This window comes from Protopterus annectens, chromosome 2.part2 (assembly GCF_019279795.1).
Source record: "Protopterus annectens isolate FY-2018-M chromosome 2.part2, PAN1.0, whole genome shotgun sequence".
Taxonomy (NCBI): domain Eukaryota; kingdom Metazoa; phylum Chordata; order Ceratodontiformes; family Protopteridae; genus Protopterus; species Protopterus annectens.
The window spans coordinates 856,823,320-856,851,054 of record NC_056730.1 but is presented as its reverse complement, the minus strand read 5'-3'; positions in this window follow the sequence as shown (position 1 = coordinate 856,851,054).

Sequence of the window (27,735 nt, the reverse complement as noted above, 5' to 3'; positions counted from 1 at the left end):
CATATAGCTAGATAAATCAAATGCTGTGATTGACAATTACCCTTGCTAAAATTAATCTTGCTTCTTATGATGTTATGAAGCACTATACTCTCCTTGTCTATAATACTATGGCATTGGTTACAGTGTCCACATTTAGTGGTTCCACATTTTCCTTGGTGTATGTGTTTATTAAATACATTAGATCTTATTTCAAATATTCTCTTAAGGTTTTTGTCAGTTTTATATACAAAAGATGGTCTCACCCCCAGTTTATCATTAATATTCTCATCACTTTTAACTATATTTCAGTTGTTATCAATAATATGTTTAATCTCCTTCACTTGCTTACCAAACTTAAGTATACATGCCCTCTGAAAATTTTGTCCACCTTGTACTGAAATATCCTGTGTACATTTCCCTAGGAATTCCCAAGAATCTTTAATTATATGCTGGATATTCTTATATATGTTCTTCAACCACTGATCAATGACCTTCCCATAAGGAAATGTTTTACTATATGTTCCAGCAATAATTGGTCTAAACGGAGGATCATTGATGTTTCTGTGTACTTTAGGTATGCCATTGATAGTGGCAAGTAAAGGATATTGTACTTTAAGAAAATCATATAGTACCTGATCTATTCTTTCATCCAGAAGGAGATTTGGGATTCACAACTGTTATTTGTGACTATTGATATTAAGGACCTGTTTTCATGCATACCTAAGGGTGATGGAATAAATAGGTTTATGAATAGTGTCAGTACATACAGTGAGATGGGACAAGATAGGATAGATCTAATTCTTGAGTTTATGAACATTGTACTGGATAATAATTTCATATACTTTGATGGAGAATACTACAAGCAGAGCAATGGAGTGGCTATGGGGGCAGCTTGTGCCCCCATATATGCCAATCTTGTTCTGTTAGATTGGAGAGAGAGTTCGTGCTTAGTTCACCCTGGAAGAAATATATGATATTATACATTCGCTATTTGAATGATATTTTCATCCTATGGAAGGGTAAAAAGGAAGAACTTAATCAGTTCATTGAATACATCAACAATACTACCACCTATTTAAAGTTTACCCATAATTTTGACCATATAGGCATTAATTATTTGGATGCTTATATATTTTCTGATGGTAATAAATTTCAGTCCAGAATTTATAGGAAAGAAACTTTTTGTAATAGTTACCTTGAATATACCAGCAACCACCCATACTCCCAGAAAAAAAGTATTATTAAGGGCCAATCTATCAGAGTGGCCAGGATGACCACAGTTAGGGATGATTTCCTTAAAGAGATGGATTATCTAAGAAAGTTATTCCTGGATAGAGGTTATCCAGAACATTTAGTGAAGGATGTAACCATGTACATTACCAAAGAATGGGGTAAGAAATACACACCTGTTTTGGGTGTAGGACCACCTTCTAAACAGATGTATATGAATACCAGTAACAGTACTTCAGTACAAGGTGGACAAAATTTTCAGAGGGCATGTATACTTAAGTTTGGTAAGCAAGTGAAGGAGATTAAACATATTATTGATAACAACTGAAATATAGTTAAAAGTGATGAGAATATTAATGATAAACTGGGGGTGAGACCATCTTTTGTATATAAAACTGACAAAAACCTTAAGAGAATATTTGAAATAAGATCTAATGTATTTAATAAACACATACACCAAGGAAAATGTGGAACCACTAAATGTGGACACTGTAACCAATGCCATAGTATTATAGACAAGGAGAGTATAGTGCTTCATAACATCATAAGAAGCAAGATTAATTTTAGCAAGGGTAATTGTCAATCACAGCATTTGATTTATCTAGCTATATGTTCCTCCTGTCATTGTTTTTATGTGGGTAAAACGGACAGGAAGTTAAAAGATAGAATACACGATCATTCATATTGCATCCAGAAAAAAGATACCAACAATGCTCTGTATAGGCATTTAAACAGTAGTCCAGGTTGTGTGTGTTTTCTATTTGGTATTTTGGAAATGGTGAAACAGAATCCTAGGGGTGGTGATATTAAGGCAGTCCTTAACATGTAATTAATACCCACGAAACCTCTTATAAGAAATTAGAAATTAGACATTAAATATGATAGCATAAAGAACTTCTTTTGCGATATATGTTGACCTCACATTTCCATTAGCTGTGGGTTTTGAACATATTGATGTTATAATATGCATATTTAAATAGACAAAAAAATTAATCACATAAAAGTTAGTTATGTAGTTGTTTTTATATATATATGCAATAAGCAAATGCATATAGATAGCAATTGTTTTCATTAGATAGATGGTATGGTTATTATGTTGCACGTAATTAATTAAATGTTTTATCTTATTTTATTTAATCTTTTTATATAGTAATTTTATTCATATTTGTAACAAATAACTGTTTAAAAGTTTGGCAATCCTTTTTTATAATGGGATGTATGTATTGTGGAAGTAGCTATGACTTTAAGTCCTTAACATGTAATTAATTGATTAATATTGGCGGCTTTTTAGAGTATATATATGCTTATGTAACTAGATACAAGTGTTCTGATGAAGTCTACGGTAATGTAGATGAAAGCGCTAAACCAGTTTCATTTGTGTGTTTGAATAAAAGATTTTAATTATTGGACCTTGGCAATTTTACTAGAACTTCATTGCGTTCTTCAAGTTATCAGATTGTGGCAAATTCTATCAACTGTCTCAGTTTATACAAGAGCAATTTTTAGTACTGTTTATATGTTCCCCCATTATATTTGGCCTTGTACAGATTTCCTACATTAACAGGTTGAGAGGTACGTGCAAATAAATTGCTTTATAGAATTAGGCATATCCATACCTCTCAACTGTCCCTGATTTTAGCTAAAAATGTTGCTCTTCCCCTAATATCATTCTGCAAAATGGCAATTTTGGAAGAAAACATGGAGAGTTTACAATTAATAAATAACTGTAATAATTAGAGTTATAGATTACTTTTATTTCAGAAATGCATGTAGATTCTTTTATTTTGTTAGCTGCTCAAGTTAGCAGTACTAATATAAAAAAAGTGTCCCTTCTTTGACTGGTTCCTGGCTGTATTGTGTGGCTGTTTTATATTTTTGCATCATATTTTTGGTACGTTTTTCATAAAATTGCATTTTTTTGGCAAATTAGTGGCAAATCATTGAAGACTAAAGTTAGAAAATAATGACAGACATTTGAGTTTCAGATTTCATACCCTTCAGAAAATTCATACTAATGCAAGACCTACTATTCTATTATCTTTCTGAATTTATAAGAGCAATATTTAAAAATTGTCCTTATTTTAGGGCTTTTGTCCCACTTCTATGTATGGCTTTGTCCAGATTTCTTGCTCTGAGGTTGAGAGGCATGACAAATGTGTCAGGGCCATCACAGTCAGCCAGAGACATTTCAAATTGTGACATACTTGTTGCACCCCAATCCCCCATGTAGTGGCTCTGGATGTGCCCAAACAAGGCAAGGAGCAGTTATGTAGTGTAAATGTGCAGAGTATCCCCCATCCAAGGTAGGCACAAGTGCTACAGTGGCTTTTCATCTGTCCTTGATTTTGCAGAATGTTCTGGTTTCTGTCATATTTTTATACTGTTGATTTATGCTTATTATTATTATTCAGAAAGTGCCTGTTGCTGTGTGTTTAAGAAGTAATGCTTTAATGACCATCAGGTAAGCTTGTCTGAGATTGTAAGATGCAAGTAAGCTTTAATAAGCATACTGTTAAAGAACTGCCAACATTGAAAGCCTTTCTGTTTTTGCCATGCAGAGAATACTTACACAACTAGATAACGTATAAGCCTTGGGTATTGAAAATCATATGGCAGTATTTGTAATAAAGGACAGGATTACATTATTTTAAGAAGCTCATTACATTTGTTGGAGACTTGCAGTCATCTTTGCAGGCTCTACCTGTAAACTAAACAGAATGCCAATCTATCATGTGTGGTCCATAACCTGTGCAGTAATCCTTTAAGCAATGTACCTTGAGCATGTTTCTTGTTTGCTTTTCATTTTTTACTTTGACCATGTTTTCCCCATGAAACAAGTAGATAGTTGTCAGGCAGCAGATCTTTTTTGGATAAGAAACATTTTTACAAGTGGGGGTATCACTGAGATTTCTACTTTCAGCATGTTACTTGGTAATTTAATAAAGCAGAATATAAATTATAATTAGAACTGCAGTGAAGGAGAAGTGGCTTGAGTTGAGTGCTGCTTGATTTTCTTATACTTGATTTTGACTGGCATTCCAGTAATGAATTTAAAAAATAATTTATTTTTTCATGCCTCACAACTTTTTTGTTTCCATCTAGATATTACGTAAGCTGTCATTCAGCTAATGCATTGAAATATTTTTTTTTCTTCTACACTTCACTTTGTCTTGATTGGACTCTCATAATTTGGCACCCAGGGCAGCGTATTTAATTAAAGTTACAGTTTTTGTGGTTTTGAGCATAGCTCCTCCCCTTTCTAGTTGGCCACACCCCTTTCCATTGACCCCCATCCATTCAGCTGTCTCCTGCAGCCCCCCTTTGATTTGAAATCACCAGCCTCCACTGAATTTGATAATCCTACTGATACTACCATCCACAGTGCCTACCCACTTTTCCTAGTTCAAAATCCATGGACTTTCTACTCCTTGTTGTTAACTGCAAACAGTAGAAAGCTATGTGAACGACACATGTTCAGTTAGTTTGCACAGCTTTCTGTTCCCTGCTGTTCACTGCAAGAGAAAAAGTTGGCACCTCCCACACTGGATGTCATTCAGCTAGGGCATACTTTTCAGCCTGCAGACATTAAAGATCTGGACAAAGGGTCTTGAAAAGTAGGTACCAAAACACCTTCAACAAAGCAAAATATTTGCATGAATTAAGAAATTTGCAAACACTCTGAAAAGGCAGATAATGCTTTAACCTAGAAAGTGCCACAACAGCTACTTACTATTTCAGAATTATTCTAACATTTCCACAGAAATAAAAATTGAAGAAATGCTAGGCTGGCTCACCAAATACCAAAACCATGTCCATCAGATACTTCAGTACTAGTTGTTCTGATGAGATTTTAGCTCTGCAGACCCCAATAGCTAATGACAAGCTGAACTTGTGCAAATAAAAATAAGAAAAGCACTGCCAGTTGAGGGACACATTCACAGCAAAGCAATATTACAGGAATGTCATCACATAGAAGTGATCATCATGCTCCTTTCATAATATCACATCTTAGTGAGGCAACTTCAAGGCAGAAGTACAAACCAAAGTCTCAAAACATCAGTGAAAATCAGCTGATTCATCTTATGTGGGATCCTAGACGCAATTACCACAAAAAAGATGGCACAAACTACTTTATAAACATCATCAATATCCTAGACAATGCTGGTCCTGTGAAAACTTTCATACTAAACTCATCTGTTGCTAGTTGGCTGTCCCTTATGTGATATTTATATATTTACTTAGTTAGTTAGTTAGTTAGTTAGTTAGTTAGTTAGTTAGTTAGTTAGTTAGTTAGTTAGTTAGTTTGGACTGGGCAAATTCCATTTTTTGCAGAGCCCTGAGGAGAAAAGCTACAGCAGATAAATTTAAAATACTCATGGCAAAACAATTCTTTTATAAAGATACTCTACGTAGATAGTTCTTAAGACATCTAGATCCAATCAGGTAATTGTGAGTCTATATTGACACTATACTAAGATGAAACAGGTATTTCTAATGCGGTGACACTATGCATGGTATTAAATTCCAAATATAAAACATTTAATATGCAAACGTTCATGTGCAATACATGTGACAAGCAGACACGAGATATGACTTATAAGACATGGGTAAGGAAGGTTACAGTATAGATGTTGGGAGTAAATAAAACTGAGGTAAGGAGTACAGAGTCATTAAAGCTAGAAAAGTGGAAAGAGGCATAGTATAGCTGATGAGTCAAGGATAGTGGGGGCAAGAATACTAGGGTACCTACTGACAAAGATATAGTGGGGGTAAGAATACTAGGGTACCTACTGACACAGATACAGTGGGAGTAAGAATACTAGGGTACCTACTGACACAGATATAGTGGGGGTAAGAATACTAGGGTACCTACTGACACAGATATAGTGGGAGTAAGAATAGTAGGGTACCTACTGACACGTATATAGTTGGGGTAAGAATACTAGGGTACCTACTGACACAGATATAGTGGATGTAAGAATACTAGGGTACCTACTGATACAGATATAGTGGGGGTAAGAATACTAGGGTACCTACTGACACAGATATAGTGGGGGTAAGAATACTAGGGTATCTACTGACACAGATATAGTGTCGGTAAGAATACTAGGGTACCTACTGACACAGATACAGTGGGGGTAAGAATACTAGGGTACCTACTGATACAGATATAGTGAGGGTAAGAATACTAGGGTACATACTGAGATAGAACCTGCTTATAAGATATTGGTGGAGAGGATAGGAAGGAGATGGATACAGTGAGAAAGTCAGAAAGAAACTGAAATGTAAAGTGGGGATTAAGGCAGGAAGGAAACTGAGGAGGAATTGTACAAAGGTGTGTTGAGTGTAAGGGGGTAGAAGCTATAAAGAGATATCAGGAGTAAGCTGACAAAAGAAGTGGAATTACCCAGGTGAGGAACCTGTGCATGACAAGTTGGAGTTTAGGTGTTGTTTTAGTAAGGGCCTGAAGGCGGAAAGTTTCATGGTGTGTTTTATTTATGTTGCGATGGTGTTTCAGAGTTTTGATATGTAATGGAAGTATGGTGAGTCACCTGATGAGTTAGACTTTGTTGTGATTACCAAGAGCTTATTGGTTGAGTGAAGGTGTCTCCCTGGAGATTAGTGCCACAGGGTATCTTTTAGTGCCAGACATTTTTAGTGTTGCATGTATACGACTGTGTGCGGTAATAAGTCACCCAACCTAACATGGAAAGACAAAGTCAAGCAGGTCTTTAGGTTACTGAAAGCAGACTGAGGTGCCAGGTGAAGGATGCAACTGGTTTAGACATTGTAATCTAATGGTTACATGAAAGGACAGTGACCAAGTAACTCAGCAGTCCATAGACAGTAAGGGCTATTCTCTTGAAGGGATGTCCAGCAGTAAATATCTGACTACTTTACATTAATATACAACTAGGATGTTCATATTAAACTTGTGTACATTGCACAATAACAAATAATCCTAGTGGGCTTGCTGCTTACAGGTATAACTTTTGCACAAGGCTAGTTCTCAGTGAAGTGACGTGCAGCAGAGCTCCTGCTGTTAGAGTGACATAGGACACAATTTAATGTCCACGGGTCCTGCCCTGAGAAGGAAGGTGGTGACAGAGTAGATATAGAGACCTAAGATAATAAATATTTGAATATTCACATATACACAAACACACACACCAGACACACACATATATACATTATACACACACACATACGCACACACACACACACACACACACACACACACACACACATATATATATATATATATATATATATATATGGTTCCCATTCAGAAGCCTGAAACATCATAAGCCTGAAAATCAAAATCCTGAAACCAAAAGCCTGAAAATTCAGAATCCTGAAAACTCAAAATCCTGAAAGCCCAAAATCCTGAAAGACCAAAATCCTGAAAACACAAATAATGCTAATATGTCACTATAAAGACACTAATATCTACCAACTGACCCTGACCCTAACCCTAACCCTAAGGTCCGTCACTATCGCACACTCACCTGACCCGCCTAACCCTAACTCACTTAAACCGCCTAACCCCAATATTTGTCACTATTGCATACATGCCTAACCTGCCCTAACCCTAACTCACTTAAACCGCCCTAACCCTAAAATAAAACCAACCACACACTTACCTGACCCCAACGCATGACCTAACACCACAGGGCTAACAATAGCAAAGCCACAATGACATCAGTATGTCTATTTTGTGTTTTCAGGATTTTGAGTTTCAGGATTTTGGTCTTTCAGGATTTTGGGCTTTCAGGATTTTGAGTTTTCAGGATTCTGAATTTTCAGGCTTTTGGTTTCAGGATTTTGATTTTCAGGCTTATGATGTTTCAGGCTTCTGAATGGGAACCATATATATATATATATATATATATGCATATACACAACACACACATGTGTGTGTGTGTGTGTGTGTGTGTGTGTGTGTGTGTGTGTGTGTGTGTGTGTGTGTGTGTGTGTGTGTGTGTGTGTAAATAAAATGAGCAAAAAGGGACTGACAAAAAGTCCAGACACCATACAGTAAAGTTCTTTCACAATAAGCTAGTTACTGATGTGCTTGCAATCACATTTTCACAAATAGTTATGAACTATAAACATGCAATTATTTTTGTTCACAGCTGGATTGCGAATATTCAGTAAGTATGAAATGGAGTTTATGTTAAAGAGCAGTAATAGAATGTCACCATTTGCTAGTTTCTCCAGTGCATGATTAGGAAAAAACACATTAACATTCATCAAACGGATCCAGGCTCATTAAGAAAGAAGTAAAATATACAGTTAGGGTTTATGTACTTTATCTTGGTCATTCATTTTGTTTTAAAATAGTATGACTCAAACATTTGTTCATTTGTTTTACTAAAATAATAGGATGTTTGTAGTAGTTTGCTAGAGGAAAAGGAATTGTGCTATATTCTCAAATTCATGTCTAAAAAATTCTTACTTCCCATGTGCAAGTGCAGACACTGGGGCTTGCCAAGCTATTCCTAGAATTTCTGGCTCGGGAAAGTTTCTAGTATCCATTTGCCTTTACAGCAGTAATTAGGTTTCAAGTGCTATTTTGCACTATTACTTTTTAGTGAAAGTTAATGATATAGAAACTTCAAAGAAACAGACATTCAAGGAACAGCTTGGTAGGCTCCAGTTTCTATGCTTTCATGTTGTTAAACCATAAACAGTGTTGCTACATCCCCACCAGCAGCAGTTTTCTCACAGAAGTGGTACACCCATTAGAACTGACTAAACTGCCTCCTAGTTGAGCCTGGCTTTGACCATGTTCAACAACCTGTAATATCTATTACTAGTCAAAATTCTAGACAAAATCCATATAAACAAATCATCAACATTGTTCTGAACTTCCAGCAAACATCTTCTGTACCTGAGACATACCCAACATGGTTCAGTTTTAGGCTGTATCTAATATCTTAGAAAATCATCCCAACTGCATGGTGATGTTTATTGTTACAATACCACAATTTAGCTGCTCCTGTGCTTTTTTTTTTTTGTGGCAGAGTCTAGAGGTTATTCTTTTGCTAGTCTACCAACACCAACAATATTGTACAGTGGAATAACAACGAACATACAAAGTAAAATCCACCAGTATGCAGAACCTCTGTATCTTGGGAATAAACACTCTCCTGCTCAATCGCAACAGTTGCGCTATCAAAGTAAACCATAAAATGCAACGTAGTAATGATTCCAAAAGATGTAACACAAATCCCAAGGATGGATAAAAATTGATTTATTGAATCCAAACTTAATATTCAAATGTAGTGTTAAGCGCTTTCACTTGTACTACAACAAGCTTCTTCAGAACACTGAAAACTAAATCCACTAGTCTTTAAATAACTTTTTTGGTGCCAAAGCAGTTCAAAATTGCCCATCCAATTTAAAGACATACAGCCATAAAATAAGGTAAAACCAAATTTTGTTTATAACACAAATATGTATGCTTACTCTAAAATATATTAAAATATAATAATGCTATTACATTAATGTTACAATGTATTATCCTTTCAAAGCCAAAAGTGGCTTAATAGATATGAAATTATTTAAACCAGGTGGAGTAGAGGCATCTGTGAATATTTGCCACCATAGTTCTTTATATGATAGTATTCCCTTAAAGTCTCCCCCTCTTTGATCTATTGACACAATGTCTATAATAGCAAAATTAAAGAAATGACTGTCATCATATTCTTTTATGTGTTTGTATAAGGCATTCTTTTCATCTTTTTTCTTAATACTGAAAAGATGGGAATAAATGTCTATTCAATTTCCCTTCAGTTTTGCCTATATAGAATCCGGGGCATGACATACATAAAGCAATATATATGACCATTTTAGTTTGACAATTTCCTCTAAAAGGCTTGAGCTTAATAATATTAAAGTTGTTTAATACTATATTGTCCCCCTGGAATATAGTGTGGCATTGATTACACATACCACATCTGGAAGTATTCTTAATATTAAAAGTCTTGCACATAGGACCTCTCTTTAAGATGTGTTTTATATTTGTTCCAATTTTATTTAAAAATCTCGGACCTCTTCCTAAAATAGAGACAACATCCTGGTCAGCCAATATAATGTTCCAATTGACAGTCAAAATTCTCTTAACCTTGCCTACATGTAGGCCATATTCCAATATGTATGCTCTATCAAATGAACTACTGTTTTTGTTTTTATGTTCTTCACTATATACAGTTCCATTGTTATGTAGATCACCTAACAATGGTATATATTTTTCCCCCACTCACTGGTTACATACTTGCTGACTTTGGACATAGCCTTGACATCATATCCTCTCTCCTTGAATAGGGAAGTGATGTAATGCACTTCTTCCAACATATCCTCATATTCTGATGTCAACCTAACTGCTCTTATAAGTTGTCCTTTATATATATTCATAAATTGTTTCCTAGAATGATTGCTTGTGTATTCAAGATAATGATTGGAAAACTTATTTTTCCTATGTATCCGAGATTTGAAAGTATTTCCCTTCTTGGATACAAAAGTGTCTAAATAGGCAAGACCACAGTTATTTTTGGAAAAAGTGAATTTAAAAAATGTGTTACTCCTATTAATGTATTCCAAGAATTGTTCTAATAAATTATCCCCACCATCCCATATCAAGTATATATCGTCCAGGAACCTGGAGTAATACCTGATATGTTTCATATATGTACTGGTAAATACTTGAGTCTCTTCCCAATCAAGCATAACCAGGTTGGCGTAGATGGGGGCACAAGCGGCACCCATAGCTACGCCCCTGGTTTGCCTGAAATAATCACTTTCAAAAAATATATAGTTGTGATCCAATACCAGTGACATCATTTCAAGGATGAGACAATTGGTGTCCCATTGTATATCTGCATATTTCCTGATACTACTAGCAAAAGCTTCTAGTCCCTCTTCCTTAGGGATACAGGAAAAAAGGTCTATGACATCTATGGTAACTATCTGAATATCATTCCTAGATAAATAAATAGGATAACTTCTTAAGAAGTCCCAAGAATCTTTAGCTATATGTGATATATTTTCATAGACTTGTTTTAAATATGTATCAATCACTGATCCCATGGGGAAAGTCTTAGACCTACTGCCTGATATTATAGATCTAAAAGGGGGAGCGTCTACTACTTTATGAATCTTGGGAATACCTACTATAGGGGCTAATGTTGGATTTTCAACTTTAATAAATTTATAAATATCCTCAGTAATTCTATTGTCAATTAAAAATTCTTCTATACACATATCTATTTTTCTGTAACCTATATTAATTTCATTCAGTGAGACATTTTCATAATTATCTGAGTTATAGAGAAGGTCATGTATTTTTGAGGTATATAGTAAACTATCATATATTATTATACCCCCCCCCTTTTATCCTGTTTCATCACCCTAATGCTTCTATCATTTCTTAAATCTTGAAGCACCTCAAACTCTTCTGTGGACAAGTTAAACTTGTAATGAAAACCAGCTAACTGTTTGTTTAACTGGTATATCTGATGTGTAACCACTTTGGCATATGTAAAAATAGTAGGGTGCATGGGAGGTATAAACGTACTCTTCTTTTTTATCTTTTTTGATGCTTGCTTGGTCACTCCTACCTGAGTTGATGTATCTGATAGGTTGATGTCCTTATACATTATTGCTAGGTTGAGTTTCCTGACATATTTTTTTAATTTCACCTATACAATCTACTAATCTAAACTTGTTAGTTGGGACATATTTCATCCCTTTAGACAACAAGTCAAAATGTGACGTTTTGAGCTCATATCCAGTATAGTTGTATATGTTGAAATTCTTATAAGTAAAAACTACTCCTTTACGTACAATACTTCCTCCATCCTGAATCTCTTCCGTATCACCAAATGACCTACTTCCAATAATGGATCTGTCTAGCTCATGTGATATTATGGCTGGCTCCGATGTTTCTAATAGTTTTGTCTTCTCCAGTCCCCCCCTTTTTTCCAATATCTCTACCTCTCCCTGTGTTCTGTGTATAAAAAATTGTCATCTCTATCTGACCTATACCAAGTATTGCCTTTGTCTCCTCTTGTGTAGTGAATCTCACCTTTATTTTTATTTTTATTTTTGTCCCATAGATATGCTTTCCCTCTTTTATATTGTTCTAAATCTCTTTGAAATTTCCTCATCTTACAAACATGCATTTTGTGTAACATGTTCTGCATTGGAGAACTGTTTAGAATATAATTTCTCCCATTGGGAGAACAATAAATCATTCCTAATCAAACTGTTCAGTTCTTCCACTTCTTGCATTAAAATTGCTAACTTGCCATCATTAAACTTTATCAATAGTGACATAAATTTAAAACCACATTGATCAAAAAACATTAAATTCATGAATAGCATTAGCTGTAATAATCATTCCCATAGGAAATTTAAAAAACCTGAGCCCCATCGGCACAATTTTAACTTCCATACATTTTGATAAATAGGCATTATCTAGTATGATATTATTTATCTGTACCAACTTTTTACCCAATATGTATATATAATCCTTAAGAGAACTGTTGTGTGTACCTTTAGGTGTAAGCACCCTGTTAACATTCACATTAGAGTCAATGTTATCAAAAAAACAATTGTTCTCCAAAAATGTTATCATAGGATCAATAGTCTGTCCTTCCCTTTTTGCAATAGGATTTATTTGATTCTTAATCAAAGGTTCATTAGTTTTAATGGCCACTTTAGCCGTATGTGCATATGTCATTAAGGTTTATTTCTTTTTGGTTTTTTACCCACTCACCTGGCTTCCTCTTCCAAGTCACCAAAGGAAAAATCGAACGTGAAATCCGATACCCCCAACCTGCTGCTACTGTGCTGGTCTGCATTTTGCAGCATGGTGGGTATATCAATAGACCTGATGTTCTCATTGCATGTCCCTTGAACATTATGAAAGTTCATCTCAGTAGGTAAAATCATTTCAGTACAAGTCCCTTGCCCATTAGGTATCCCTGTAGTACATAAAGAAGAAGAGAGTCCAAGTGTCTCTTCCATATTTTCAATAGAACCTCTTAGAGCTGGGGAAATACGGGCTTTCACTTTGATTTTACTACATGCCAAAGGTGATTGCTGGCATTTATTAGAACCTGTACAACCACTGCCACTAGAATTAAAAATGTTGTTGAAATGTTTGAGGATAGCAGTAAGTCTACTCACTTCCCCTCTCAGTTTACTGATTTCAGTCTGCACCAAAGCCAGTTCACGTCGCTTTGAACTGTGGAGTGAGTTATGAGATGAAACAAATGAAGCTTCCCGATCAGACTCCATGAGGCACTAAACGACCAACACCAACAATATTGTACAGTGGAATAACAATGAACATACAAAGTAAAATCCACCAGTATGCGGAACCTCTGTGTCTTGGGAATAAACACTCTCCTGCTCAATCGCAACAGTTGCACTATCAAAGTAAACCATAAAATGCAATGTAGTAATGATTCCAAAAGATGTAACATAAATCCCAAGGATGGATAAAAAATGATTTATTGAATCCAAACTTAATATTCAAATATAGTGTTAAGCTCTTTCACTTGTACTACAACAAGCTTCTTCAGAACACTGAAAACTAAATCCACTAGTCTTTAAATAATTTTTTTTGCGCTAAAGCAGTTCAAAATTGCCCATCCAATTTAAAGACATACAACCATAAAATAAGGTAAAACCAAATTATGTTTATAACACAAATATGTATGCTTACTCTAAAATATATTAAAATATAATAATGCTATTACGTTAATGTTACAATGTATTATCCTTTCAAAGCCAAAAGTGGCTTAATAGATATGAAATCATTTAAACCAGGTGGAGTAGAGGCATCTGTGAATATTTGCCACCATAGTTCTTTATATGATAGTATTCCCTTAAAGTCTCCCCCTCTTTGATCTATTGACACAATGTCTATAATAGCAAAATTAAAGAAATGACTGTCATCATATTCTTTTATATGTCTGTATAAAGCATTCTTTTCATCTTTTTTCTTAATACTGTAAAGATGGGAATAAATACATCTATTCAATTTCCTTTCAGTTTTGCCTATAGAGAATCCGGGGCATGACATACATAAAGCTATATATATATATATGACAATTTTAGTTTGACAATTTCCTCTATAAGGCTTGAGCTTAGTACTATTAAAGTTGTTTAATACTATATTGTCCCCCTGGAATATAGTGTGGCATTGATTACACGTACCACATCTAGAAGTATTCTTAATATTAAAAGTCTTGCACATAGGACCTCTCCTTAAGATGTGTTTTATATTTGTTCCAATTTTATTTACAAATCTCAGACCTCTTCCTAAAATAGAGACAACATCCTGGTCAGCCAATATAATGTTCCAACTGACAGTCAAGATTCTTTTAACCTTGCCTATATGTGGGCCATATTCCAATATGCATGTTCTATCAAATGAACTACTGTTTTTGTTTTTATGTTCTTCACTATATACAGTTCCATTGTTATGTAGATCACCTAACAATGGTATATATTTCCCCCCACTCACTGGTTACATACTTGCTGACTTTGGATATAGCCTTGACATCATATCCTCTCTCCTTGAATAGGGAAGTGATGTGATGCACTTCTTCCAACATATCCTCATATTCTGATGTCATCCTAACTGCTCTTATAAGTTGTCCTTTATATATATTCATAAATTGTCTCCTAGGATGATTGCTTGTGTATTCAAGATAATGATTGGAAAACATATTTTTCCTATGTATCCGAGATTTGAAAGCATTTCCCTTCTTGGATACAAAAGTGTCTAAATAGGCAAGACCACAGTTATTTTTGGAAAAAGTGAATTTTAAAAAATTGTTACTCCTATTAATGTATTCCAAGAATTGTTCTAATAAATGATCCCCACCATAAACACATCTTAGAGAGAGGTCCTATGTGCAAGACTTTTAATATTAAGAATACTTCCAGATGAGGTATGTGTAATCAATGCCACACTATATTCCAGGGGGACAATATGGTATTAAACAACTTTAATAGTACTAAACTCAAGCCTTATAGAGGAAATTGTCAAACTAAAATGGTCATATATATAGCTTTATGTATGTCATGCCCCGGATTCTATATAGGCAAAAGAGAAAGGAAATTGAATAGACGTATTTATTCCCATCTTTACAGTATTAAGAAAAAAGATGAAAAGAATGCCTTATACAGACACATAAAAGAATATGATGACAGTCATTTCTTTAATTTTGCTATTATAGACATTGTGTCAATAGATCAAAGAGGGGGAGACTTTAAGGGAATACTATCATATAAAGAACTATGGTGGCAAATATTCACAGATGCCTCTACTCCACCTGGTTTAAATGATTTCATATCTATTAAGCCACTTTTGGCTTTGAAAGGATAATACATTGTAACATTAACATAATAGTATTAATATATTTTAATATATTTTAGAGTAAGCATACATATTTGTGTTATAAACATAATTTGGTTTTACCTTATTTTATGGTTGTATGTCTTTAAATTGGATGGGCAATTTTGAACTGCTTTGGCACCAAAAAGTTATTTAAAGACTAGTGGATTTAGTTTTCAGTGTTCTGAAGAAGCTTGTTATAGTACAAGTGAAAGCGCTTAACACTACATTTGAATATTAAGTTTGGATTCAATAAATCATTTTTTATCCATCCTTGGGATTTATGTTACATCTTTTGGAATCATTACTATGTTGCCTTTTATGGTTTACTTTGATAGCGCAACTGTTGCGATTGAGCAGGAGATTGTTTATTCCTAAGACAGAGGTTCCGCGTACTGGTGGATTTTACTTTTGCTAGTCTAGGTTATAAATTAATATTTTAATTCTGATGCTTGTTTTGCTACTTAATCCTATTATGTATATGATCATGCAAATGCGGTAGCACTTGCTGCTCTAGCAATGTTGCCACATAACCAACATCAGATAATGCTATTGGCTGACCAGGAGCAGCCTCCAAGCAATCATAATTTAAACAGGCCACTCAAAACTTCATGCCACCCTTTATTTTGCTTTTGAAACTCTGTATTTTCTTGCAAAAATGGGCAATTAATAGGTATAGGCTAGGGCAATTTTCTAGGATTTATTTGGTTATATATTTTTCCAAAGTAAAAAAGAAACCATCTAGTTTGCATATGCATAAGGCCATCCATGGCCATGACAAAGTCCCAGCCCATGCCACTTCCACTAAGAGTCAGGTAGACATGATTAGAGTACTGCAGGGAATACATGAGGAATTTCACCAATACATGTGAAAAGCTGAGACCAGGGACAATGCCATGATGATTTTCATGAGCAGTATGGCTGCACATACAGCATCCATGTCTGACTCCATTCACAGACTTGTATAGATTTATCAGACCTGTCTTGGAAACACACCTAGAAGTAGCAGGGGAACTGTCCACATGCATAGTGTATGACTAGGCTGTACACCATGTACATCTCAAGGAAGTGCTGCAGACATTCCATTGGATTCCACAGAGAAGAAGGCAGCCGGGCCTCATCAGACTTCCACAACACATGGAAGAACCTCTCAGCACAGCTAGCTTAATGTCAAGAGATTCCAATCAAGCAGTAGATCCCACCATGGGAGCAGCACAGCATCAGGCTCTAATTGTCAGTTCCTGCTCTCGATCTATAGGAACAGCACCCACAATAACCTTGTATCTCACTTTTGTGTCACGATCTTCCAAGAAGATGCACTTATTTCATACAGTGGTATTGGTGACGTTAAGGTTTTAGCTTGTCATCTGTCCTGCTGTTTCTATCCTTAGGGGCCATTGTGTATGACACTTTCCAAATATAACTTACAATTTGAAAATCAGTAAGAGGAAAACAGTACTCGCCCAGCCATCCATTTACACACAGCTACTGCAGCACTTCTTACCTGAGTCTAAACAACAGAAAGCAGAGAAAACCAAAGAACAAAAATAAGCAAAGAAAAAAATTAGGAAAGAAAGAAAAGAGAGAAAGAGAAAAGCAATTAATGCAAGTAGTTTGTGCTCTTCAGCAGTCAGTATGGTATCTTCTGGATACTGCAGGTAAAAATAGCAGTGTGGCCATAAACGTGTCACAACATCTGCTTTTCAGCACTCAGTTTCAGCCAGTACAACCGGCACTTGTGCCACGTACTGCTTAACTCAGTACAAATTATGACTGATGGTCTTTGTATGAAAACCAACAATTGTATTGTAGAAAAATAAGAAAGTCTGATACGCAGTGTAAGTTGACCCTGCACCACACAGCACAGCTCACAAGTAACACTTCATGCATAAGTTATTGTCTAAGTAACTGTTCTTTCACTGTTACTACCTGAATATCATGGCCCTTAGTTGTGGACTAAACTAAGCCTCTTTGCCTGTACAGCCATATACTGTGTATGAGCTCGCTAGAGGGGTTGTCATGGCAGTACTGCCAGCTGGCCATCATCATTATCACTTCTGGTGGGAGGAACAATAGAAGGGTCTGCACTGCCACTATCGGTAACTGGCTGTGACAGCTGCCACCAGACTGATGTATGATCATGTTATGCAGAATACAGCTGGCAGTAAGCCTCCTGCATGCAGTAGCTGGATAATACTGCATACAGTAGCTGAATAATATTGAAGGGCACCCCTAGACTTGTTCAGACAACAGAAACAGGCTTTGAACAGGACAAACACTCACTTAATGACTATTCATGTCTAGGACAGTGTGGTGTTGAAGTGCTCCTTGACAGCTCCCTGGGGAATATGGACTGGTATCATTAGCCAAGGTTCAAGTAGGTAGTCTGTGCCACCTGGAAAACAAAACAAGGACATAACAAGCAAGGGGGATGAGCACCTCAGAATGTGAAACAGCTAAGCTAGTAGCAAACCCAAGCATCTCTAGAGACTGCAAAATAGATGAAAAAAATGTGACTGCTTTTATAAGCATGATGCACATAGCACAGATGCACATCAAAAAGAGACTTAAATTGTAAAAAGGGAGGAGAGACTAATAACTAACATAAGGTAGTCACACATTTTCACATAGTCTTCATGTAAATCTCTTTATACCTTCATTAGCATACAATTTTCTCAAACTACTTGAAACCACTCTGCCTAAGTGAAGCTGGTGTCTCTGAATAGCGCCTTAACTGTACTTGGGTGCAGTCAGTTCAAATTCCTGCTATACCTAAGTGCAATATCTATGAATACTGCCCTTATTCTTTTCTGCTACTTCTGAAATGAATCAGCTAATCAGTGGTTTGATTTTTTTTCAAATAATGACAATACCTCCTTTGTCTGTACTTATTAGATATAATTTGTTCTGTGAGAATGTCAGTGTTAATGTCAGTTTTTATTAAACCATCTAATATATAAGAATTATCTTTCACCTGAAATATTACTGCCTTCATTTGGCTTTCTTTTCTATGCAGCAACATACCAACAATGTACCATCAATAGTTTTTAGAATGAAAACCAACATTCTTACTGTTGAAAAATTCTCAAGCACAGTATTGTTGCACAGACAGCATCCATGTCTGCCTCTATGAACAGAAGCATGTGATTATTTTTCATAATAACTGCCCATTCTGATATTTTTAAAGTTTTTCTGATGGCATACATAGAAATCTTCTTTGCAGGTTTTCCTTCCTTCTGGATTACTATGTTTGTTTTGGATCCCTATCATATGATAGAAACTTATTTGACTGAAACGCATTTGTCTGAAACCATAAGACTGAAATTTCAAAAGACTGAAAAGTCACTTGACATGCTTGTTTTATGTTTCTACTTTTAATATGTGCTAAGGCAAGTCCTGAAACTTCAACGACTTGAGTATAATCCACCCTAGTATTTGGATCCCTATCATATGATAGAAGCCTCATTTGACTGAAGCCATAAGACTGAAATTTCAAAAGACTGAAAAGTCACTTGAATGAAAACCATAAGACTGAAACCCATAATAGTGAATTTCAACATACTAAATTGTAACAACAACAGAATCCAAGGTGAGGAAACAGAGCCAGCTGCAGAGGGTCACAGAAAAAATTCACGGAAATAGCGTAGTAACACTTTAATAGCGCTTTCGTCAAGAGACTTCATCAGAATACAAAATGATGGGAACAATCTGCTTTAAATAACACTACAATCAACAATTAAGCAATCAATCAATAAAAAATCCTTCATTAAAAAGGTACAAATTTAAAATGCTAGTAACAATCAGTTAAACAAAGGTGTAGTAGTGTCCTGATGTTGTATAGGTGCTCACGAATACAGGACACATGATGAAACCAGTGCCTTGTTTAAACATTCTGTGGTTTGTAAAAACTTTAAGAAATTTTTATTCACTGTTATTGAGGTATGTAAAACAGATTTGAGAGGGGGTGATTTTAGAAATTATGTTGAACAAAGAGAAGCACTGTGGCAAATCAGATTAAAATCTGACAAATACCCAGGCTTAAATGAGACAATTAACATAAAGTGTTTTTTAAAGAATCACAAGTTATGTATTGACAAGAACACTACTACACCTTTGTTTAACTGATTGTTACTAGCATTTTAAATTTGTACCTTTTTAATGAAGGATTTTTTATTGATTGATTGCTTAATTGTTGATTGTAGTGTTATTTAAAGCAAATTGTTCCCATCATTTTGTATTCTGATGAAGTCTCTTGACGAAAGCGGCTATTAAAGTGTTACTACGCTATTTCCGTGAATTTTTTCTGTGACCCTCTGCAGCTGGCTCTGTTTCCTCACCTTGGATTCTGTTGTTTTTATTATTTGTGGTTATTTCGTTTGGTTTGATACTAAATTGTAAACTGGACCATATAAAACCAGACTAGGTGGGGGGGCCATGCCCCGCACACCCCTAATGTGGGGGCTGTGCCCCCACACCCCCCTAACTATACATAATAACTCCAGGATTGCTCTACAGTGGGGAAAGGGCATATAACTTTCATGTACCATACAGTAGTCTACATGCTGCCACTACTATGCCCTTTTCCCCACTATAGTGCAATCCTGGAGTTAGTATATATATATAGTTAGGGGGTGTGGGGGGCATAGCCCTCCACATTGGGGGTGAAGGGGGCGTAGCCCCCCACCTACTCTGGTTTAATATGGTCCAGTTTAAAATTTAGTATGTTGAAATTGAGTATTATGCATTTCATACTTTTGGGTTTCAGTCAAGTGATTTTTTAGTCTTTTGAAATTTTTTAAAATTTCAGTCTTATGGTCTCAGTCAAATGAGTTTCAGTCTAATGAGGTTTCTATCATATGATAAAGATATATATATATATATATATATATATATATATATATATATATATATATATATATACATATATATATATGGGTCTACTTCATAAGAACGAAAGACCACAACACCGAAACCCACAACACTGAGACCAGAATCACGGAACCTCGGAACACCGAAAACTGTGTAACTGCAAAATGCACACAAACACACACACAACTGCCCCAAACTACCAAACACACAACCCTACACTAGAGATAGGCAGGGGGGCAAGCCCCCACTGCACCCCCACAACAACCCTACTTTAATATTCTACCTCAGAGATCGCACAAACAGACACACAAGGCAAACTCACACCTACACATTACAGTCCCTCACACACACCATAGTCACAACATACACTTGCACGCAGCAATACCCCTCACAAATACACTTACACATATATACTTACATAGAGCGGAACACCAAAAGCACGAAATCAAAATCCCGTAATATCGGGATTTTGAATTTTGTGCTTTTCGGTGTTTCGGGGTTTTGTCCTTCTGGTCTCGGTGTTGTCGGCTTCAGTATTGTGGTCTTTCGTATATATATATATATATATATATATATATAGAGAGAGAGAGATATATATATATATATATATATATATATATATATATATATATATATATATATATATATATGTATATATATATATGTATATGGGTCTACTTCTGTTCAACGAAAACATGTTTTTTGAAAAGCAGAAGTACAAGCCCATTTCAGCAAAAGTGCACTTAACCGAAAGTGCACTTTCGTGAAGTACACTTTCTTGAACATCGGTTCACCGAACTGGAAATAAAAGAAAAAAGAACACTGCACCAGCAAAGCACGGTACAGTGGGGATAAGGAAATATACCTGTGTGTGATCTCGGAGTTAGAATATATAAGTACCGGGGGTGTGGGGGGTGCAGGAGGGCTTGAACCCTGCAAAAGTGTGCTTGCAGTGTGTTTTTTTATGTCTGGTTTGGTGAACCAGTGTTTGCAAAGGTGCACTTTCAGTTAAGTGCACTTTTGCTGAAATGGATTCGTACTTCTGCTCTTCGAAAAAATGTGTTTTCATTGAACATAAGTAGACCCAGCTCTATATATATATATATATATATATACATATATATAAATATATATATATATATATATATATATATATATATAAATATATATATATATATATATATATATATAATCTTTCTGTGTGTGTGTGTGTGTGTGTGTGTGTGTGTGTGTGTGTGTGTGTGTGTGTGTATAGGTTTACTATTGAAATTCTGAAACTGTATCGGTTGGCCAGTCAAAATGTGGACCCAAAATGCTAAATTCGGAATTTTGAAACAGCAACCAAATCAAAAATAAATACATCGGCATCCATAGTTCGATGTATTTGACATAGCAGGAGGTGACTTCAATCACCCATGCTATGCATATTTATGTCCTGTACACTCTACAGACAACAGTATGTTACTTGTACTATTTTGCAGGAGGGCAATGCCTGCCTTCACCCCCCCACGCCCCCTGCAAATTAAATATACCAACTCCAAGATCGTACTACAGTGAGAAAATAGGTTAATTCCCTGTTCTTCACTGAACTGCGATTTCCTTGCAGTGTTAAACTCAAATACCCGAACTACACTACCCAATTGCTGCAGTGTAGTCAATGTATTTTGGTTCGACATTCTGGCCACTTGAAAACTGCCTTTTAACTAAATGCCAGTTAACCGAAGTATCTTCGGAATTCTGATAGTAAAGCATATGTGTGTGTGTGTTTGTGTGTGTTTGTGTATATACAAACACACACACACACACACATATATATATATATATATATATATATATATATATATATATATATATTCTATATTAGAACATCGAAATTTCAAAACTTTCACTGTTCTAATATTAACCCCTATTCAGCAAATGCTGAAAATAGCGAAGCTGCAAAAAAACTATTTTTTTTCCCAGGGAAAGAATTAAGTTGTCCGTTTCTGTTGCTTTGTTATTTTCAGCACTGTGGTGGAAAGTTACGGGTTGGGTTCAGGTAAGTGTGTGATTGTATGGACATGAGGGATAGGGTGGGTTAGGTGAGTTAGGGTTAGGGTGTGGGTCAAGTAAGTGTGCGATTGTGTAGACGAGAGGGTTAGGGTGGGTTAGGTGAGTTAGGGTTAGGGCACGTGTGAGATGAGTGTGCGATAGTGACGGACCTTAGGGTTAGGGTTTGGGTTAAGGTAAGTGGATAGTTAGTGGTGTATGTACAGTTTAGTGTAGGGTTAGATGTAAGATTTTAGGTGTACATGTGTGGATTGCTGTTTGTTTGGTGTGCTTATGTTGTGTGTATGTGTTTCGGAACAGCAAATTTTTTCCCTAGGAAAAAAAATCACTGTTCTGCCTGTTCGATGTTGTCAGCATTCGCTGAATAGGGGTCAATATTAAAACATTCGAAGTTGTGAAACTTAGATGTTCTAATATAGACCATATATATGTGTGTGCATAAATATAGTATCTCGCTCTCTATAGATATATATATATATATATATATATATATATATATATATATATATATAGCACAAACCATATCCAAAGTCCATAAAAATGTCGAACCCTATACCACTGCAAAAACACACACACACACACATATATATATATATATATATATATATATATATATATAGAGAGTCTATATTAGAACATCGAAGTTTCAAAACTTTCACTGTTCTAATATTGACCCCTTACATCTAACCCTACACTAAACTGTACATACACCACTAACTATCCACTTACCTTAACTCAAACCCTAACCCTAAGGTCCGTCACAATCGCACTCACCTCACCCATGCTCTAACCCTAACTCACCTAACCCACCCTAACCCTCACGTCACACAATCGCACACTTACTTGAACCCAACCCATAACTTTCCACCACAGTGCTGAAAATAACAAAGCAACAGAAATGGACAACTTAATTCTTTCCCTGGGAAAAAATTTGTTTTTTTGCAGCTTTGCTATTTTCAGCATTTGCTGAATAGGGGTCAATATTAGAACAGTGAAAGTTTTGAAACTTCGATGTTCTAATATAGACTCTATATATATATATATATATATATATATATATATATATATATATATATATATATATATGGGACCCTTTCCGTTTGGTGACATTCCAGAATCCCGACAACCATATGGCTGACACCATATGATCGACATTCAGAATGTCGACAATGTGGAACCGGCATCTCACTATAGTGCGGAATGGAAAGATTTCCATTCCTGCACTGTAGTGCAATCTTGGAGTTGGTATATTAAAGTTACGGGTGGTGTGAGGGCAGGTGGGCGTAGCCCCCCTTGCTAGCAGTTGAAAGGAAATTTTATTTTCCTTTTCTGTGGACTTCTCACAATGTCGGCATTCTGAATGTCGATCATATGGTGTCGGCCATATGGTTGTCAGCATTCTGGAATGTCAGCATTGTGTAGGAGATATATATATATTGGGAATGTGGAGTACACTGTTCCCACATTAGGGGTGTGGGGAAAGTCTGATACTCATGTAAAAATGCTTTTAATTGGTAACAGCAATTTTTGTATCTCAGTTTTACATGCAGGATCCCAAAATTATTTAAAGTCTCAGGATTCCACAGTCAGCTTCCAATATGATGCCTTTATTTCACATGCAAATACTGCTGATACTATTGATGATGGGGTGGAGCAATGGCACAGTGGATAGCGTTGTCATCTCCCAGCAAGAAGTTCTCTGGTTCAATTCTTTCCTGGGGTGCCCCTGGTTCAATTTTCAATTCTTGGCTGGAGTCTGCATGTCCTTTCTGTGTGAATGTGTGATATAAATGTTTAAAACTGTGGCAGGGCTAGCAACCTGGTGGTATAAACCTTGGCTCTAGATGATTGTCACTGTTGAAATGACACCCTGACCCCATGTGAAAAAATGGGAAAAAGGATTGTGGGTGGATGGATACTGTTGATGCTAAGGTATTAGTTGCTGTCATCTATATCAGGATTTATACTTGGTGTTCGGAGTTATTTGACTCTTCTGGAAGCATCTGTGGCTTCTGGCTTTTTCATACATTCTGAATTTTGGTATGAGTGGTGGCAGTATTTAATGTTCTGTGTATGTGGAATGATATACTTAATCAGTTAATCCTTTTATTGATTTTCCCAAAGTTTTATAAATATGAAATGATGCAGAGTATCTATTTATTTTAATTATTTATTTGTCTTTGTTTATTGCGAATGCATGACTGGGCAAAGCCCCTTTTCAGCATGGGCCTGGAGAGAAAGGCCCCATAGTGTACTCAATTGCCATCAGTGCTCATGTTGCAACTCTGGGGTGTTTCATTGGTCATGTGAATGTGCATAACATTGGGCATTCCCAATGTCTGATGCTTGCCTTTGGGTCACATGACAACACACAGTAAGGTAATTCAAATGGCACAGTTACTGCTATTATTGCAGCTGTGTTTATGTCATCCTTTCCCTAGTATGAAGGCACTGTGCCAGTCCTAATACATATCTAATCAGCAATGGGCCATGTTGCACTAAATTCTTTGTGATATTTACTGCTGTGAGATGGTGTTATGAAGTCTATCCATACAAAACCTTTTTATTTTTCTTTCTTTGTACAACTGCAACATGTGCTGTATGCATAGTTGGAGTATAATCAGATCTTTTTTAAGTAAAGAGTTTTTATTTTGTTATTTATTTGGTAGAGTGTGGCTGATGCTGTTTTATTCTATTGAAGCGTAGCCTTTATTTGAGAAAGAGTGGCTATTGTCTTGTTTTTCTAGTGAGCAATAGTCTCACTACATTGGTGTGACTATTTCAGACTGTGCAGAGACAAAGAGAGAGACTGTTTAGCCTTTAGCTATGATAAAATGAGGTAGGTTGCTTCACTAAAAGTGTAATTAGTAACTGAGGTCTTTGTATCAGATTTGTAATCTGTTTGGTGGCAGGGTACCGTGAATACCGATATGGGGTGCTGTCACTAGGGTGATATCAGTAGATCCTACTGAAAAAATATTGTCAGTGTGTACATGAATGAGAAACACTTAAGTCTCAGTTGCTGTTTGTAAATCTGCCCTAGACAGTACATGGCTCAGAACCAGGAGCATGAAATCCTGGAGTAAAAGGCATGGCTTCGGAGGTTGGTGTAATGGTTAAAGTGTTTACCATACAGACACAAAATGCAGAGTTTGATTCTTACATGGGGTAATTGACTAGGCTTAATATGGCCCATAAGGGCAGCGGGCCTAGTAATAATCTATTGTAACCTTAATCTAGAGCCAAAGGTGTACAATTTATTTGAGTGTGATAGGTACTGCTCATTAACTAAGGCAGAATTGTACATTTCCCTATACTCAAGTCCAGCCACTCTTTTACATCCTTAGGTTAGTGATGCAAAATTGGGCTTCGTATCCCCTGTCCACCTCATCACATTGGTGGAGGTGGTGTGGATTTGTTCTCCATAACCCCTGCTGTCCTATGTACAACAGATTAAATTCTTCTGCATCACATTTACAATCTCAGTTGGCATATTTTTACTGTTTTTTGTATACATTTGTATATTGCATTAATTTTCACTGTAAGGATTTTTTCTTTTAATTAAAAGTCTGTGTATAGCATGTTGAATATTCCAGCTTCCATTGCAAGATTATTAAGGAATCTGTGACCTTGTGTGTTAAAACTTTGACTTATTTAATACCTTTCACTGATTGGCTTTTTGTCATCATTTCAGCTCAATATATATGATTTAATATATAGCCATATATATAGCCAGCTTCCATTGCAAGATTATTAAGGAATCGGTGACCTTGTGTGTTAAAAGTTTGACTTATTTAATACCTTTCACTGATTGGCTTTTTGTCATCATTTCAGATCAATATATATGATTTAATATATAGCCATATTATTTCTAAGTCTCTTATATTATTCAACACACCTGTACCTCAATGTGTTAAAAAGATTAAGCTTCCCTTGTTATGGTCTATCCTAGCAGTGGCCAGGAAAATAATAACTAGAAATTGGATTTCAGATACACCTCCTTCGTTCAATGAATTTAAAAATGTTATGAATATAATGTGTCATATGGAAATAAGCACAATTAGAATGAGAACAACTAGAAAAACATCATATTATATTGTATGGGATAATTTACAAAATTTGTTAAACAAATTCTAATTTCAATAGCACGGTATTTTAGTTTAATTAATTGATCTGATTGTAGTGGATGTCTTTGTAAATACTTTAGTTGTTTTGTTGAATATTATAATAATACCTATTTTTAATTACTTGTATAAAATTGTTATGATATTTCTCTTATATGTTAAAACAATAAACCTGTTTTGAAAAAAAATATATAGCCATATGAGTCAGATTCAGATTTAAGAGTAAGATAGGGTCAGTTTCATTACTATGCAACTTTTTTCTGCCTAAACCATTACACGTATACAGACAGTGACTATAAAACTCATAAATGCTTAAATAGCCGATTTGCCAGGAAGATATGTTCATTGACAGAGAACTCTGCAAGTCTCTTCTGGAAGCCATTCAGAAAAGCATTCAATATAGGAAAAAAGAAACATAGAAGCCTCAGTGCTTAACCACTAATCAGTGAGTTATTTTATGACACATTAGTTTGCTCTGGGATCCATTGCAATATTAAAACAACATGCTGTTAAAAAGTTAGTCTGTACATGGGCTGTATTCCAGTTCTTTGAATTATTGGAAGAACTGCATAACCCATTTGTCAGCATTAATAAGTTTTGCCATATTGTTATGTGAATTTGTATATAGCAGATTGTCAGGCTATGTGGGTTTTCTGCTAAAACAGTTTCAATATTTTTTGTAGGCCTGAAAAAATGTATGAGTTTCACATAACAGTTAAATATGGTCAAGCATCTGAAAATTTCAGTAGACCACAGGACCCAGTCAACACATTCACACATTTAGAGAGGAGGGACGCATGCAAAAACATGCATACAGAGATTTATCTCCATAAACTTTTAAAATGTATCTTGAATGCACTAATGAATGCAAATTTACTCAACAATTAAATCTTAAGCTGTCTGAAGTGCTATAGCAGGCTATAAAAGAAGGAAAGGAAAACATATACAAACCTTTCTTACCTTAAAAACGTTGTCTGTCCAAGTCTAACCCATTCTTATCAAAACTTCACTCTCTTCAGTATCTGGCTTATACAACATAAACTTATACTACATTTAAAAAAATAGGCA